The following is a 6,281-nucleotide window of genomic DNA, read 5'->3' on the forward strand; positions in this document are numbered from 1 at the left end:
TTTGGCTAGGAATTTCATAAATTCATTCTTTTTAATAGCTGAGTAGTACTCCATTGTGTAAATGTACCATAATTTCTGTATCCATTCCTCTGTTGAGGGACATCTGGGTTCTTTCCAGCTTCTGGCTATTATAAATAGGGCTGCTATGAACATAGTGGAGCATGTGTCCTTATTACAATTTGGAACATCTTATGGGTATATGCCCAGGAGAGGTATTGTCGGATCTTCTGGTAGTACTATGTCCAATTTTCTGAGGAACCTTCAGACTGATTTCCAGAGTGGTTGTACAAGCTTGCAATCCCACCAACAATGGAGGAGTGTTCCTCTTTCTCCACATCCTCGCCAGCATCTGCTGTCACCTGAATTTTTGATCTTAGCCATTCTGACTGGTGTGAGGTGGAATCTCAGGGTTGTTTTGATTTGCATTTCCCTGATGATTAAGGATGTTGAACATTTTTTCAGGTGTTTCTCTGCCATTCGGTATTCCTCAGGTGAGAATTCTTTGTTCAGTTCTGAGCCCCATTTTTTAATGGGGTTATTTGACTTTCTGGAGTCCACCTTCTTGAGTTCTTTATATATATTGGATATTAGTCCCTTATCTGATTTAGGATAGGTGAAGATCCTTTCCCAATCTGTTGGTGGTTTTTTTGTCTTATTGATGGTGTCTTTAGCCTTGCAGAAGCTTTGTAGTTTCATGAGGTCCCACTTGTCAATTCTCGATCTTACAGCACAAGCCATTACTGTTCTATTCAGGAATTTTTCCCCTATGCCCATATCTTCAAGGCTTTTCCCCACTTTCTCCTCTATAAGTTTCAGTGTCTCTGGTTTTATGTGAAGTTCCTTGATCCACTTAGACTTGACCTTAGTACAAGGAGATAGGAATGGATCGATTCACATTCTTCTACATGTTAACAACCAGTTGTGCCAGCACCATTTGTTGAAAATGCTGTCTTTCTTCCACTGGATGTTTTTAGCTCCCTTGTCGAAGATCAAGTGACCGTAGGTGTGTGGGTTCATTTCTGGGTCTTCAATTCTATTCCATTGGTCTATTTGTCTGTCACTATACCAGTACCATGCAGTTTTTATCACAATTGCTCTGTAGTAGAGCTTTAGGTCCGGCATGGTGATTCCACCAGAGGTTCTTTTATCCTTGAGAAGAGTTTTTGCTATCCTAGGTTTTTTGTTATTCCAGATGAATTTGCAGATTGCACTTTCTAATTCGTTGAAGAATTGATTTGGAATTTTGATGGGGATTGCATTGAATCTGTAGATTGCTTTTGGCAAGATAGCCATTTTTACAATGTTGATCCTGCCAATCCATGAGCATGGGAGATCTTTCCATCTTCTGAGATCTTCTATAATTTCTTTCTTCAGAGACTTGAAGTTTTTATTATACAGATCTTTCACTTCCTTAGTTAGAGTCACGCCAAGATATTTTATATTATTTGTGACTATTGAGAAGGGTGTTGTTTCCCTAATTTCTTTCTCAGCCTGTTTATTCTTTGTGTAGAGAAAGGCCATTGATTTGTTTGAGTTAATTTTATATCCAGCTACTTCACCGAAGCTGTTTATCAGGCTTAGGAGTTCTCTGGTGGAATTTTTAGGGTCACTTATATATACTATCATATCATCTGCAAAAAGGGATATTTTGACTTCATCTTTTCCAATTTGTATCCCTTTGATCTCCTTTTGTTGTCGAATTGCTCTGGCTAGGACTTCAAGTACAATGTTGAATAGGTATGGAGAAAGTGGACAGCCTTGTCTAGTCCCTGATTTTAGAGGGATTGCTTCAAGCTTCTCACCATTTACTTTGATGTTGGCTACTGGTTTGCTGTAGATTGCTTTTATCATGTTTAGGTATGGGCCTTGAATTCCTGATCTTTCCAAGACTTTTATCATGAATGGGTGTCGGATCTTGTCGATTGCTTTTTCCACATCTAACGAGATGACCATGTGGTTTTTGTCTTTGAGTTTGTTTATATACTGGATTACGTTGATGGATTTCCGTATATTGAACCATCCCTGCATCCCTGGGATGAAACCTACTTGGTCAGGATGGATGATTGTTTTGATGTGTTCTTGGATTCGGTTAGCAAGAACTTTATTGAGGATTTTTGCATCAATATTCATAAGGGATATTGGTCTGAAGTTTTCTATCTTTGTTGGGTCTTTTTGTGGTTTAGGTATCAGAGTAATTGTGGCTTCATAGAATGAGTTGGGTAGAGTACCTTCTGTTTCTATTTTGTGGAATAGTTTGTGAAGAACTGGGATTAGATCTTCTTTGAAGGTCTGATAGAACTCTGCACTAAACCCATCTGGTCCTGGGCTTTTTTTAGTTGGGAGACTATTAATGACTGCTTCTATTTCTTTGGGGGATATAGGGCTGTTTAGATCATTAACCTGATCTTGATTCAACTTTGGTACCTGGTATCTGTCTAGGAACTTCTCCATTTCATCCAGGTTCTCCAGTTTTGTTGAGTATAGCCTTTGGTAGAAGGATCTGATGGTGTTTTGGATGTCTTCAGGATCTGTTGTTATGTCTCCTTTATCATTTCTGATTTTGTTAATTAGGATGCTTTCCCTGTGCCCTCTAGTGAGTCTGGCTAAGGGTTTATCTATCTTGTTGATTTTCTCAAAGAACCAGCTCCTTGATTGGTTGATTCTTTGAATAGTTTTTCTTGTTTCCACTTGGTTGATTTCACCCCTGAGTTTGATTATTTCCTGCCGTCTACTCCTCTTGGGTGAATTTGCTTCCTTTTGTTCTAGTGCTTTTAGGTATGTTGTCAAGCTGCTAATGTGTGCTCTCTCTAGTTTCCTTTTGGGGGCACTCAGAGCTATGAGTTTTCCTCTTAGAAATGCTTTCATTGCGTTCCATAAGTTTGGGTATGTTGTGGCTTCATTTTCATTGAACTCTAAAAAGTCCTTAATTTCTTTCTTTATTCCTTCCTTGACCAAGGTATCATTGAGAAGAGTGTTGTTCAGTTTCCACGTGAAGGTTGGCTTTCTATTATTTATTTTGTTATTGAAGATCAGCTTTAGTCCATGGTGATCTGATAGGATGCATGGGACAATTTCAATATTTTTGTATCTGTTGAGGCCTGTTTTGTGACCAATTATGTGGTCAATTTTGGAGAAGGTACCATGAGGTGCTGAGAAGAAGGTATATCCTTTTGTTTTAGGATAGAATGTTCTGTAGATATCTGCCAGATCCATTTGATTCATAATTTCTCTTAGTTTCTCTGTGTCCCTGTTTAGTTTCTGTTTCCATGATCTGTCCATTGGTGAAAGTGGTGTGTTGAAGTCTCCCACTATTATTGTATGAGGTGCAATGTGTGCTTTGAGATTTACTAAAGTTTCTTTAATGAATGTGGCTGCCTTTGTATTTGGAGCATAGATATTCAGGATTGATAGTTCCTCTTGGAGGATTTTACCTTTGATGAGTATGAAGTGTCCCTCCCTGTCTTTTTTAATGACTTTGGGTTGGAAGTCAATCTTATCAGATATTAGAATGGCTACTCCAGCTTGTTTCTTCATGCCATTTGCTTGGAAAATTGTTTTCCAGCCTTTCATTCTGAGGTAGTGTCTATCCTTTTCTCTGAGAGGAGTTTCCTGTAAGCAGCAAAATGTTGGGTCTTGTTTGTGTAGCCAGTTTGTTAGTCTATGTCTTTTTATCGGGGAGTTGAGTCCATTGATATTAAGAGATATTAAGGAAAAGTAATTGTTGTTTCCTGTTATTTTTGTTGTTAAAGTTGGCATTCTGTTCTTGTGGCTGTCTTCTTTTAGGTTTGTTGAGGGATTACCTTCTTGTTGTTTCTAGGGCGTGGTTCCTGTCCTTGTATTGGTTTTTTTCTGTTATTATCCTTTGAAGGGCTGGATTCGTGGGGAGATAATGTGTGAATTTGGTTTTGTCGTGGAATACTTTGGTTTCTCCATCTATGTTAATTGAGAGTTTGGCTGGGTATAGTAGCCTGGGCTGGAATTTGTGTTCTTTTAGTGTCTGTATAACATCCGTCCAAGATCTTCTGGCTTTCATAGTCTCTGGTGAAAAATCTGGTGTAATTCTGATAGGCTTGCCTTTATATGTTACTTGGCCTTTTTCTCTTACTGCTGTTAGTATTCTATCTTTATTTAGAGCATTTGTTGTTCTGATTATTATGTGTCGGGAGGTATTTCTTTTCTGGTCCAGTCTATTTGGAGTTCTGTAGGCTTCTTGTATGTTCATGGGCATCTCTTTCTTTAGATTTGGGAAGTTTTCTTCTATAATTTTGTTGAAGATGTTTGCTGGTCCTTTGAGTTGAAAATCTTCATTCTCATCCACTCCTATTATCCGTAGGTTTGGTCTTCTCATTGTGTCCTGTATTTCTTGGATGTTTTGAGTTAGGATCTTTTTGCATTTTACATTTTCCTTGATTGTTGTGCCGATGTTCTCTATGGAATCTTCTGCACCTGAGATTCTCTCTTCCATCTCTTGTATTCTGTTGCTGATGCTCGTATCTATGGTTCCAGATTTCTTTCCTAGGGTTTCTATCTCCAGTGTTGCCTCATTTTGGGTTTTCTTTATTGTGTCTACTTCCCTTTTTAGGTCTAGTATGGTTTTGTTCATTTCCATCATCTGTTTGGATGTGTTTTCCTGTTTTTCATTAAGGACTTCTACCTGTTTGATTATGTTATCCTGTTTTTCTTTAAGGATTTGTAACTCTTTAGCAGTGTTCTCCTGCAATTCTTTAAGGGATTTTTGTGCTTCCTCTTTAATGTCTTCTACCTGTTTACCAGTGTTCCTTTGTATTTCTTTAAGTGTGTTATTAAAGTCCTTCTTGAAGTCCTCTACCATCATCAGGAGATATGCTTTTAGATCCGTGTCTTGCTTTTCCGGTGTGTTGGGGTGCCCTGGACTGGGCGAAGTGGGAGTGCTGGGTTCTGATGATGGTGAGTGGTCTTGGTTTCTGTTAGTAAGATTATTACGTTTACCTTTCGCCATCTGGTAATCTCTGGGGTTAGTTGTTGTCGTTGTCACTGTTTAAAGATTGGAGCAGAAGCTGTGTTCCACTCACCAGCAGTCTCAAAATCCTGTGGCGGGGGTCGTGGGTAGCTGGTGGTACCCTGGTGCTGGTCCAGCCGGAAGAGGCCTGTGGTCCTACTCAGGCCCGTTTTCTGCTTCCCTAACTAATGCAGTCTCTGGTCCCGCGCGCAATTGGATTGGAGCAGAAGCTGTGTTCCACTCTCCAGAAGTCTTAAGATCCTGTGGCGGGTGTTGTGGGTAGCTGGCAAGTGTCATCCGACCCTGCGCCCTAGCTACCCTGGTGCTTTTCTGACCAGAAGAGGCTTGTGGCCCTATGTAGGCCGGATTTCTGCCTCCCCAACCAAAGCAGTCTCAGGTCCCGCGTGATTGGACTGGAGCAGAAGCTGTGTTCCATTCACCAGCAGTCTCAAAATCCTGTGGCGGGGGTCGTGGGTAGCTGGTGGGTGTCAGGTGACCCTGTGCTCTAGCTACCCTGGTGCTGATCCGGCCGGATGAGGCCTGTGGCCCTACTCAGGCCGGTTTCTGCTTCCCTAACTAATGCAGTCTCAGGTCCCGCGCGCAATTGGATTGGAGCAGAAGCTGTGTTCCACTCACCAGAAGTCTTAAGATCCTGTGGTGGGTGTTGTGGGTAGCTGGCGAGTGTCAGCCGACCCTGCGCCCTAGCTGCCCCGGTGCTTTTCTCTCTTTGTTTCTTTTCATGTTGCTGTGATATAAGACCATGGCAAAAGTCATTTACAGGAGAAAGAGTTTATTCTCGTGGCTCATGGGTACAGACTGTCATGGCAGAGAAGACAAGCTGGTGGGAGCATGAAGCAACTGTCACATCACGGACAGTCAGGAAGCAGAGAGGGGTGATTTAATTCCTATTGAATAATATTTCAATATTTCTCTATTTCAATAGTCCAAGGTCCCAGCCAGGGGAATGGCACCACCCACAGTGGATTGATCTCCCACAAGGCAGGTACTCTTCCAGCTGGGCAACATCCCCAAACTTCTCATAGTTTCTATTGCTGCAGAAGTCACATGTGCCTGGCACTGCACTAAGTCTCTTAGAACATGTATTATTTAAGCTTTACAATTTCTTAAGGATATTAAGGATAATGACAAATGAGGAAGCTGAGGCTATAACCAGTCATCCGGATCAGGCCCCACTACCCTAACAAACAATTCCAAATACCCTATTATTTTAAAATATTACTGACTTAAGTTTTGGCCCCGCTGTCATCCTATCGTGAGCCTGCCTCAAGTTATCCTCTCTCTG

The sequence above is a fragment of the Mus caroli genome, unplaced genomic scaffold, assembly GCF_978045245.1.
Source record: "Mus caroli unplaced genomic scaffold, Mus_caroli_1 scaffold_11, whole genome shotgun sequence".
Lineage (NCBI taxonomy): Eukaryota > Metazoa > Chordata > Mammalia > Rodentia > Muridae > Mus > Mus caroli.